This window comes from Daucus carota, chromosome 3 (assembly GCF_001625215.2).
Source record: "Daucus carota subsp. sativus chromosome 3, DH1 v3.0, whole genome shotgun sequence".
Taxonomy (NCBI): Eukaryota; Viridiplantae; Streptophyta; class Magnoliopsida; order Apiales; family Apiaceae; genus Daucus; species Daucus carota.
The window spans coordinates 46,190,245-46,203,966 of NC_030383.2; positions in this window are offsets into that span (position 1 = coordinate 46,190,245).

Consider the following 13,722-nt stretch of genomic DNA (forward strand, 5'->3'; position numbering starts at 1 on the left):
CGTAAAATTTCGCCCCCCCGGAAAATATTTCTGGTTCCGTCTCTGCATATAATTATGTGTAAAATCATTTAGTTGCATATTTGCATATATATAATTGTGATGATAAGCACTTCCCTAGCGCTTCTTAAATATAGCAGAAGTCTGCGACTCCTTTCTTAAGGTGCATCTATAACTTTAAGGTTCCTAATAAACTGAAGTAAAAAACTCTACACGATATCTGTAATAATTCAGTAATATAAAATCTAAGAAAGAACTAACTGACCAGAGGAGTATCAACAACTCGACTAAATTTCGAGTCCAGGGGAATCATGGCTATCTAACAGAAATGACTGGTTGTCGCTTTTTATATATCAAACATTTCCTCTTTAAATCTATTATTTCTACGACGCGAACTTTATGCCAATATAAATTAAAGACTATGATTATGATCATGCACATAGCTTTAGCTTTATTGACTGGGAATCTTAGCCGATAGGGACACCGTCCTAAACGAACGGAATAGGTCACGCACGGGCAGATAACTGATATAACGTCTGTCCCATTGCACTTAACAAATAATCCTAATCAGTTTGAACCATGAGTTTGGTACGGCTAAAGTTCTGTAAATTACTTTGTCTTTTCCCATAATGATCACGAATTAGTCCAAAGAGTAATGATAGTATCGTAAGTTACTAATTCTCCTAAAACGCTAAAGATTTTGCGAAGGGAGTTTAGCATGTTTATACGTCAAATAGGTCTCGAACAAGCTCGAATCAAAAGACAGGGGAACAAGTGTAGGAAGGCACAAGATGCATCTTTTAACGAGTGTGTTCGGTTGGCGTGGTGGCTGGTTTCACCACAGAAGCAAGGCTACAGCCCCACCCAATAGATCATCCAAACATTTTGACTCTAATGGAGGTAAAGAAGAGACCTTTTCTCAGGTGCTCTCCTTTATGATTGCCCTCTCAAATTTGTGCTACTTTCATTTCTATCAGTTTGTGTACTCCACTCAAGAGACCTCATGCATTCTTCTCCATGGTAAGTAAAGAGGAGTCCTTATTTCTATGCATCAATCATGTTTCCTTCTCTATCTATCTTTCCATTGGTTTCGACTTTCTTGGCTTGGGATCCACACATTTTTTGGCAAATTAGCAATGCCATTATTAGTATCATCTTCGCTAAGCAAAATTTAAAAGAAAATACTACAAGATAGAGCAAACAAATTGCTCTTGTCCTATACAGGATTTTGAGGTCTTTGTTTTTTGGTAAAAGCATTTTGGGCTTAAAAATACAAGCAAATAACAAAAATCTGAAAAAGAGAATCAACATCTTCTTCCTTTCTTAGGTGTTGTCAGGAACTTTCGATCGGTTTTCACTTTGTTAAATCTCAAAGTCAATTATTTTTTTTCCTTTATTCTTATTTTTTAATGCTTTATTCTTATTTTTTCAATAATACTCCTCTCCATGTAAGGATTTCTAACTCTCTATTTTGCATTGTTTTTTTATAAAATTACAAAATCTTTTGTGTGAGCTCGGTGTGTTTTTTTATGTGTTTTGGTGTAATTTAATGTTTGGACGTTAAATTTGTTGGATTTTCAAGAGTTTTATTCAGTCATAAAAAAATTGTATGGAATTGCAATCATTGTGACCGAGTAAATAACTCTACGAACGAATGGATGGGATCCACTTGGAAAATGGGAAGATTTGTACAAGTTACATGTCTCGTCACCACCATCTTATGAAATAATCATTAGGTATGAATATGTTAGATACCTATAACTCGATTGTTAAAATCGTATCTCTCCACTAAGTAGCATGCTTTTACCGACCCACAAAGAAAAGATACCTCAAACTGGTTGTGGTGAAGCCGATATATGTACATATATTAACTTTAACAAATCGCTTCATTGTATCTTCATAGAGACTAGATTATTCAACGATATAATATGTTTTATGTTTATTCGAGACTCTTATCGATTATTTTTATAGATGTTTTATGTTTTTTCATTATTGAATTAATTATTTTTTTCAAAAAAAAAAACAAAAAAGATAAGAGAAACTAATGTGGAGTCTGAATGATAACGGGGAAACTCGAAAATGAGAATAATAACGGGATTAGGGGTTATTCAAAAAATAATGCAGTTAAGGAGGATAATATAAAACTAAAAAGCCGTGTATAAAATGAGATTCTCGTCAAATTGATAGCCTAAATAGTACTCCCTCCGTCTCAGGAAAAAAAAATTATCCCAAAATATTTGTCCCTCTCTTCTTTCAATACAAATTTATCTACATCTTAAATGTGATTTTTTTGAAACTCGACATTATTCTCATTTCTCAATGCACTAAATCTCTATATTTATTGTGATTTTTTTGAAACTCAATAATATTCTCACTTATCAATGCACTAATTAATGATACATATGATAAGATTCCATCTAACCAAATTTTTTCTTAATATGTGTGTTTATTCCAGAATTGACTTATAAATTGAGACGGAGGGAATATACAATGAGATAAAAGGTATGGTTTTCGTTCATGGATCACACGCTACTCAATTTTTTCATCATAAACACCCGCGCCCCGCCTCAAATTAATGTATTCAACTGAATGTGATGAAGTCAATGGTTTTTCGTAATTAATCCAGCCTCCTTCGTTTCTTGTACTAACTGGTTTGCGACTTTATAAATTCTTCTTCCATCATAATCGCTGACGAGTACAAATCATTTATAATCGAATGTATTTATGTGAGACTGCACTTGATTAGTGTTATAAATCGATGTTTTTATTCGATTTTAAAGGGTTTGGCTTAGTATTAATTTAGGGTTGCTTTATAACCACGTCTTTTTTTAATTGCATTCCTAGAATATCATCGCGAAAAATTTATCTAATATTTATTTTATTAATTCTTTTTTAAAATCAGAAAGAGCATAGTAAACTTAAATTGCAGCTCATTCATTTTATACACACAAACTAAGTTCCGAATGAAATTATAGAATGGAATTTAATGAATCATATTGACGTGTCGACTCATTGTTTACCGGATAGTGACCGTGTCAAATCTTCTCTTAATGTATTCAAAATTTAGGGGCCGTTTGACTGAACTTAAAATAAGTTGCTTATATCTTAAAGTAAAGAAGTAGATTATAAGTGAAAAGTTGGTTCGGACTTATAAGTTATTAAAAGTGTTTGGATACCGGAATTTATAATTTATTTAGTGTTTGGATAACTTGACTTATAAGCTAGTATAGTTTGAGAATTTTGTAATATAATATTGTTCCATTTAAAAACAAAATCATAATACGATATCTTATATTATTAATAGATGAAATATTTTACAAATTTAGCATATAAAAACTATTAAAATAAAAAGAAATAAAATCATATGAGTACAATAGAAAGGAAGCTACAGAAGACATAACTGAATGGTCAATTTACTTCTAAATGATTGGCATGGGGCATTGTATCCCTTAATGTATCCTTGTATTATCAATCCAGTGCTTATTTGCATTCATGTAATGTTGTTATCTAATGGTTCACAGGATAAGCATTAAGCAGAAGGAAAAAAAAAAAAAACTACGTTTGCTAATTTCTTTTGTGGGCTTCCCACAGCCCAATATAAGCGTTTCCACTATTTTGCCAAACGGCACTGAAATAATAGAAGCCAACTTTTATTTCAAATAAGCTGAGAAGTTTAGTTCCCAAACACCCACTTAACTTGTAGACTCATATACCAAACTTTATTTGATACTCCTTCCGCACCATTTTATTTGACCTCATTTCCTTTTTGGGACGTCCTAAAAAGAATGAACCTATCATACTTACTATTTTTGAACACTACTTTTCATGACTATTACACCCACTACCTCTTTATTTTATACAACAAACACTATTACACCCACTACTTTCTTCCACTATCTATTAAAATATTGATGGATCCCACCACTTTACCCACTTTTGAACTAAACTTAGTCTCTTTCACTACTTTTTTCTTAATCTCCGTGAAAGTCAAATAAACTCACTTAATATGGGACGGAGGGAGTAATTATATAGGATAGTTAAAATTTGAATATTTGTCGAAGATATCACTTTTTAAATTTTAAATGTATTTTTATAATTTTACTATCTTTCGAAAATATACTTTTTAACCAAATGCAACCAAATACAATTTTTGTAGGTTTTAATTAAGCAATATATTTCAAATCTGAAGGAACTATTGAATAATAAATGAATTACAAAAATTAGAAAAGATAGAATCGTTGATGTGAAGTACTCCTCTAGATTGAACAGATCAATATCTTCTCCTTTTTCTATTTATCTCTTCACTCTTGTGATTGATTCTTCTCTTCCCTTGTTTCTCTAGCTTGATATTGATTTCACTTTGCAATCCTCTTATAAAGGCATCCTCTTATGTAATTTTGGGATTTAGTAGATTCTGCATGTGTCTAAGAGTATCAATATCGGCCTTCTTCCCATGATCCTTCAATCTGAAAATTTTTATTGTTCCTTGCTCATCCCTGAATACCATTAGTCAATATAATTGTAGATGAACAACTTCGTTGTTATTAGGAAAAGAAAGTCTCACTGGACCAGTAGGATTATTCCAAACCTTCTGAATTTCTTTAAACTTGTTACATATCTCAGATCTTACAGCACTAAAGAATCTTCCTTTGTTTTCTAGCTTTGTGTAAACAGATCTTAAGATGTAATAATCCTGATCAGAACTCTCTAAAGTGGCCAAGACAATTTATTTCCTCCTCTGTGGCTGAATTACATCCTTTTTGGCATTATGCCTTTGGTTGGCAAAGCTCCTACATTCTTCAGTTCACTCAGATAAAATTCAATATGAGGTTGATCACTAAGATGAATTGCATAGCCAAAATTTGACCATGGCACTCTTGCGCTTTCAGCCACAACTGGAATCTCAATTTCTTTTGAAGGAAGCTTCACTTGCACAGGGCCAACCATATCAAATTTCCTTGAATTGCCCTATCTCCTTCCAACCTGAACAAGTATTTGATCTCTTTATCCTTGAAGAAGACCTCTTCTCAGACCCTAGATCAGCATTCTTTCTAAGATTTATTTTAAAAGATCTTAGGAAATTTTAAACTAGATAGATCAAGCTCTCCGGTTCCTCTTAATTTGGGCAAATATCCCCTAAAGTGATTTTTGGAAAATTTGGAGGAGATGAAGGAGAAAGAGGTTCTATATCACCAATTTCTGGTCTATGAGCATTGAGCCTCATCCTCTTTCTTTCTTTAGCTTATTCTTTTTACTAGCCTTTAACTCGTGCGAAGCATGGACGGTTATATAGTTCGTAATTTATTATTTATAATTTAAATTTTAACATCATTTTATTAGTATTTTAATATTAATGAATTGAATTTTAATTAAATTATATTAACCAACTGATTATATTTTCTCACAAATATTTAGCTTTTACAATTTATTATTCAATTAATTTTCAATCATATTTTTCATATTTTGTATATCCTCGTATGTATGAAAAAAGATATTTGTCGTGTAATTTTCCATAATGATTCGTGTTTGTATTGAAATATAACATGTTAGAGTTAAAAAGAGTTATATAAAGGTTCTTGTTAAAAAAGGATATTTAATATTATATATTTATAATTTTATTTTTAACATCATTATAATATCTTTTATGAAATATTATATGATAATGTATTATCACAAGTGTTTTTTGTATTTGAAACTGTTTAACAATATAAGAGTAATAGACATTCACATGTTATAGACTTATAATTGCAAAGGGAGAATACCAAACCAAAAATTATAACTAAAATCTTGTACTACAAATTATACACATGTTAGTTTATTATAGTATAGTATAGATTCCTCTTTTGAAACTTCTTATTTCCCTCTTCCAAGATCTACTGCTGCAAAGCCAGATTGACAATATCATTTCCAAGCTCTTCTCTCAGTTCTTCATCAATTTCAGCTTCCAACTATGCAGCCATTCTTAATAACTTATTCTCATCTGTGCTAGTCCCTTTAAGCCTGATTTCTTCTTATTTGACTTTAGATTATAAAGGGTGACTAAAAGGAACATAGATGCTTTCTCCATTTCTTGTGATAAAGGCAAACTCACTTCTTCATTGACTGTCTTTTGTCATCTTTCCAATAACCAACTTAGGCTTAATTGGCTTTCCTTAGCTTCTTTCTCTTCTTAAGCTTTCTTTTCATTTTTCATCTTGTTGGGATAATAGTTGCATTACGAGATCATATAAATGTCTTTTCATAATATAATTATAATAATAACTGTTAAACAAAATAAAATATATGTTAATTAAATTTTGATATTTGCGTCTCTGATTTTCGCTCATATAGTAACTTATTTAATAAGGAATATAGACACTGCCGCAGTACGTGAAAGAGCTTATACTATGTCGCTGGATACTTTCTAATTCGTAACGAACGCATGTCAAGTCGAACTACACAAGCTCGTAAGGTACAGAGCTAATATCCATAAGCCCAATATGCATGATTGAAGCCCAAATATATTGTTCATACAATTGCTGAAGATAAATAGATGATCAAGCTACACTGTTTGTATTTATAAAATTACTCCCTCCGTCCCATTTTAGTTGTCACATTTGGTTTTGTGCCGGTCAAATTGACCAAACTTTGACCGCAATTTATTAATATTTTATCAATTGGAAAAATAAAAAAAATATATCATCAGAAATAACTTTTAATCTACTTTAAAATGTAATTTTCAGTTTTTTAAAATAATGAAGGAGTGACTTGTAATCTTTGGTCAAAAGTTAGTCAATTTGACCAACAAAAAAGGAAATGTAACAACTAAAATGGGACGGAGGGAGTAAGTAATTTCATTTTTTTTTTAAAGAAAAAAATGGAGTTCTCATCAAAGCAAAGTATTTGCTGAAAGCACAGTAGTTGGACCTCGTGCTTTTTGAAATTAGTTACTCTCTCTATCCTCCTCGGTAGTTTAACTTGGACACGAGAGTTTGACACGCATTCTAATCCTCTTTGGAAACATAGTTTCGTAACTTATTTTTTAATTTTTTTTCTTTTGAATAAAAATTTGATGTTTGAATTTTTATACAAAAGAAGAAATCTCAAAAATAAGTTGCGGAAATATGTTTTATAAGAGCATTAAAATACGTGTTGAGCAGTGATAAAAACTGTAAAAAAATGAACGGGACGGAGGGAGTCCGCGTTCATTTGATTTGTGTTCAGCAAAAAAATACCACCTCCCTTTGTATATTTTAATATTAAAATTAATTATAATTATATTCAGATACCCAGAAATAGTACTGAATCTACTGATATATTGTTGGTTGTGGTCCTCGTGGATCATGTAAGCTGGAAACTGAAAAAATTAGCGTTAGTAGCATTCTAAACTACTCTCTGCTGCTGAATCACCGGCTCCCCGAGTTAAACTGGTGCTGCTTGTTGCACCGAGAGCTGTTAGCACCCAGGTATATATTCAAAAAATCACATAATTTAAAAAAATAATTTTTTTATAGAAAAATGTTGTATTAAATTATTAATTGAACACTATACATGGTATATGGTTAATCTTAGAAATATATATTAAAATTATATGAAAGAGAGTTGATTTTGAAAATATAAACTTACATTTAGAGTTGAAGTGGAAATATTTTAAAATAATTTTTTTATCAAATGGACATTTATTGGGAAACGAAGGGAATATTACCTAAGGAAATGCCTTGAATTAATTCAATTAGACGGTTAATGAATTACTCCCTCCGTCCCCCTCAATTGTTTACATTGGAGGGGGACACGGAGACCAAGACAATTTATGAAAAATGAGTAAAGTTAGGTGAAAAATGAGTAAAGTGGTGGGACCCATCAATATTTAATAATAGATTTGAGATAGTGGAGGAAAGTAGTGGGTGTAATAGTATTGTTAAATATGAGATAGTGGGAGAAGATAGTGGGTGTAATGATGAAAAAACTTACTATTTATGGTAATGTAAAGAAATGAGAGGGACATCCCAAATTAGTAACTGTAAAGAAATGAGAGGGACGGAGGGAGTATTTGTAAAGCAGATGACATCAGCTACAGTGATAAAACTGATAGGTAGGGTTGTGAGTTGTGACGAAAGGTTTTGGTTGAATAATTGCACAACTGTGTGATGGCTCGGCGTGCACAGGAAATTATCAACATTTAGCTTCATGTTTGAATTTTAACGTCAAAATTTTTGTTATATATTTTGTCTGACTCTCATTTCTTTATATTTTTAATTACTTAACATGTATTTTAAAATATATATATATATATATATATATATTAATTATAATTTTATAGTTTACATATAAAACTTTCTTTCTAAATAAAAATCTTGACATTAAATTATTATTTAGAATAAAATTTTATAAAATTATATTCTTAAATTACGTATCAAACCTTCTATGTAGGACATAAAGAATTTAGTCTAAATGATACTCCCTCCGTCCCCCTCAATTGTTTACATTGGAGTGGGACACGGAGACCAAGACAATGTATGAAAAATGAGTAAAGTTTGATGAAAAGTGGGTAAAGTGGTGAGACCCATCAATATTTAATAATAGATTTGAGATAGTGGAGGAAAGTAGTGGGTGTAATAGTAGTTTTTATTGTTAAATATGAGATAGTGGGGGAAGATAGTGGGCGTAATGATGTAAAAAACTTACTATTTATAGTAATGTAAAGAAATGAGAGGGACATCCCAAAATAGTAACTGTAAAGAAATGAGAGGAACGGAGGGAGTATATAATTATACATCCGTACCAAATTGCATATACGTGCAAACAGGGTTTGATATATTTTTTAAGATGCAATATTGGGACTATGGTTGTATCGGTGGCAGAACCATAACTAAAATTTAGGGGATCAAAAACACGGTTCATGAGTTGTTTGGGTACAGATATAAGATTATACAAACGGCTAGAAGAGGATACATGCACATTTTAATATATCAAAAGAGTAATGAAATTATGTGCAAAGTTTTTTGAAGATAAGTGACCATCACAATTCATAGAAACAAATGTAAAATTTAAACAACAATACATCATTCGTTTTCTTCCGGAATAAAACAAATCCCTCTTTATGATATTTAAATTCAGCGAGAGCTAAAAAATATTATAATAACATCAATAATTCAGCAACGGGTAAAAAAAAATATATGCATTGTTTTTTCGAGTTCGGAGGGACTCTAGCATCCAAAACTCCCTCTGATTCCGCCACTGGTTGTACCTTTTGCCAAATATGAACAATGCTTGTAAATTTGTACTAGGAATTTCATCCAGGTTTTAACCATTTGAACAAAATGTAATTTTGTTTTAATTTGGTGATGTTAGGAAAACGAAGTTGCGAAACTCTCAACGGCACGTTTTTATATTTTCAGGTGTCATATTGTCCTTTCATATTTTCGATTTATAAGTGGAACGGTATATTTTAGGTTTCTTGCCTATAATATGATTTCCCAAACATTAAAGATGTCAAATTATAAGACTAACAGATGTAAAAGTAAAAAAGGTGACCATATTTGTTGGAAAATTAATAACGCAAGTGTATAAGAAAGAATATTCTTTAAAACATTTTACGAAGTTTTAAACTATATTTTGTTCATATATTTGTATGATTATATTTTCGAAGGCATTAGATTGTTAGAGAAACTTTAATTGGGGTGTCAAAAAGAGTGCTAAAGTATCATATGTCATGATGTGACACTCTTGTTGGCTCTCCATTTGAGTCGAAAGAGTGCCAAGCAAAGTTGTCAACTTCTGGCACCCTCCTAAAATAGAAAAAAGTGTATAAATCACCCTAAAGTCATTTAGTTTCCTATCTTGTAATAGTTTGATGATCGGATTGCAAGTTTGTAATCAGTGGAATGACCAAAATGCCGGTTCAGCTGACTGTACATGCAACGATGGATTTATTTAAGTCAAGTCTGACGCTTAGTTAGTTTTCCGTAAAAATTTTAACAGAGTGTAACGGCCAGTTACCTGAACTAAATTTTTTAAGAGTATAATGATGTGACTGAAAGTTTTTTGAGTTGGATGATCCAATTATAAATTTCCAGTCAGTTGAGTGACCAAAACGCCATTTAACCCGATTTTAATATACGTTGAGTGGACAAGTATTCGATGTAGTACTCCGTAGGACGTCTAGTGTTTATTCATGCATCATAGTCAGATCATCCTTTTTTTAACAACAAAATGTTGGTCTAATCAGACGAGTTTGCGTAAAGATGAACACCACTTGCACTCGAGTTGAAATTCCTGTGCGCCGCGTAGTCAATAGAAGAATAGGCCGGTGACAAGGCCCCTTCTATGGCCCACCCCCACTTAAATCCAAAAGCCACTGCGTCACACCCCATTGGCCCATTCATAACAAATTATTAGTGTTATTTGTTACTCCCTCTGTCCCTCTCATTTCTTTACAGTTACTATTTTGGGATGTCCCTCTCATTTCTTTACATTACCATATATAGTAAGTTTTTTTCATCATTACACCCACTATCTTCCCCCACTATCTCATATTTAACAATAAAAACTACTATTACACCCACTACTTTCCTCCACTATCTCAAATCTATTATTAAATATTGATAGGTCCCGCCACTTTATCCACTTTTGATCTAACTTTAATCATTTTTCATACATTGTCTTGGTCTCCGAGTCCCCCTCCAATGTAAACAATTGAGGGGGACGGAGGGAGTATAATATATTATAGATGTGAAATCGTGGCCGAGATTACGCAGTTGATGCAAGTGATGATTTTGGATTTACCAACGTTGGCAAAACTACGACCACATGTTTATCATTACAGCTATTATTTGAATTACCTACTGTAAATTAGTGGTGAGGATTAGATGTTAATATGATATTGTTAGTGTAAGTATCTGTCAGTAATTATTCTTATTGATTTAGTAGCGGCGTCGAGGACCTCAGAAGAAACTTACCCGCTTGAGGTGGAGGAGACATCGACTACGACCTAAACCGGTAGCAAAAAAATAAGTAAAATCTGGAATAATTTATAATTAAGTAATTAATAATGATATATTCGGTCTTGATTAATGAAATTTTGATAATTAATAAATTTTAGAGATATATCATTAATCAATAAAATTTTAACTTTAGGATCAGTCATGTAATGTGCGAGTTTACTTTACGAAATTAATCATTCATTTCTTCTAATTGGTTTTGGCCATGGAGCAATAGTTACTTGACATAGGAGATTTGTTTATTTTATGTACATGTCAGAATTCAGCGTATTCAGCGTTCAGACACGAATGTGTCATTTGCGTTTAGCCGTTTACATTCAATTTGGTCGAACGCCAGAATGCTGGATCAACTGGGTAGGTACAATTATTATACAAATATACACGCGAAACATTCTATGTTATTGGAGTTTCAAAATTACTATAATTATTATGTTTGGAAGTTAGAGATTTGAAGTAAAATTATAAGTTTTGAGTAGTTTAGATGTTTGATTATTTCAATCTGATAATGTTAATGTTTTATAGATAACAGATTGAAATAGAAGTTCTGATTTAAAAAGTTAATTTTTAAAAATTACTTTAAGGATATAGTTTCATATTTTTAACAAGATTGAAGTAGTGTATTTTTATTTTTTTGCTTTGGAGATTGAACCGGCGCATTTGATAAAATAGTTTTGCGTTTTGATATAATCTCGATCCATCTAGAATTCTAGATACTTCTTCTTTACCCAGACATATACCTCATCTCTTTCCCAATCGATATGGCTTCGGACAAAACAATTCCAAAATATTTAACTTTTGTAATTAGTTAGTTTAGAAAAACTAAAAAAAAAATAGCTAAGAAGGCGTTTGGATTATATTGAGAGTGTGAATCGGGAATGAGAATGGGGGTATGGGAATGAGGGTTAGTGGGAATAGGAAAGGTATGGTAACTCAAAGGGTGGAAATAGGGCTGTAAATCGATAGGGACTATCCGGTGTCTCGGCTCATATCCGGCTCGAAAATATGATACATGTCTCATATTCGTTTTGAAAACGATCCAAATCTGGCGGAAAAATTAAGCCCGTATAATATATGATCCCGGATACGAGCACACCTATACCCGCTCAGATTCGGGCTCATATAACTTTTCATAATATGATCCTACCCGAATAACCGAATATGATCCGCGGTTCATATTCGATTCAAACTCATATACATATTATATTTTAACACCATCATATTTGCAAGTAAATAGTTATCATTTTATAAAATTTTAATATCTTATTTAAGTTTATATCTTCATAAAATATGATTTATTTAATGTGATCATACTTATTATCTTCATATATATTTAATAAATGATATATATCAATATATAACTATAAGTTTTAATTTAAAATTATTATACTTTATAATATTATGTTTACTTAGACTAATGATAGTTATTTGAACAAATGAAATAATAATGATACTTAGTGTTAGTGGATCATATCCGGCTCATATTCGATGGATCATAAACTACCCGGTTAAAAAATAGAAAATACGATACTGGATCATATCCGGTTCAGATCCGAATCTCAAATACCCGGGATCGGTTTAGATCCGAATAAAACGATCCCGGACCCAAATCTGGACAAGCTAAAAATAATATGATCCGGTACTTGAGCAGAGGGGTACCCGGGATCACCCGGATCATTTTACAGCCCTAGGTGGAATAGGGTTAAAAATGGGGCGGGTTCGGGACGGGGACTTCATTTCCCAGCCCCGTCCCATATATATATTTTTCCCGCCCCGTCCCCGCCCCATTCCCCGCGGGAATTTAATTTTAATCCCCATCCCCGCCCCCGGGGATTTAATATAATTTTGCCCCGCCCCGCTGCTATAATATTACACTTTAAATAATTACTTTACTTTAGTAATTTTTTTCTTCAGAATTTAATAAAAATATACCAAACATATATATTAAAAGCAAAAAATTAAATATGATAGAAATCAAAGAGACATGTTATACATTGTAAAATTATAGTTTTGTGTATTATAAAATAATAATATTAAATATAATAAATATATTATATTAAATATAATAAATATATTATATTAAATATAATTATTTATTTATTTAAATATATGCGGGGCGGGGCGGGGTGGGGAATCCCCGCGGGGATTCAACAAATATCATACTTGCACCATATTTTGGCGGGGCGGAAAATCATTCCCCGTCACTACCCCATTCCCCATATTAGCGGGGCGGATCTGCCCCATTCGGGGCGGGTTGGTGCGGGTTCCCCATTTTCCCCACCCCATTTTTAACCCTAGGGTGGAAAAAGTATGGTTTAACCACCTAAAAGGATTGAGGTTCTCATTTCATAACACCAAATAACTAATCCAAACACTTGTTATGGGATTAAAGTTCCGATTCCCGTTAACCGGGCTCATTAACCATGAACCAAACACACCGTAAATTTAAACAATAGCTCAAATTTTTTATTTGTCAAGCCGCATGAGAATCTTTTTAACAAATCTGAATTATTAATCCATTTATTACAAGTTGATTAGTAAATTTTTACAAACCGTTAAGAATTCCACCCAAATCAATAAATCCTTTAATTTTTACCCTTAAATTATTACAATAATATTTTTTTAAACATTATCATGGAGTAATAGATTTAAGGTAATCACTTGTAGATGCCTAATTGCGCACGTGACTTATGCCGCATGATGTCACAGACTCCTTCTGAAGTATAAACTGGGAAGAGAGTTTTGTGGT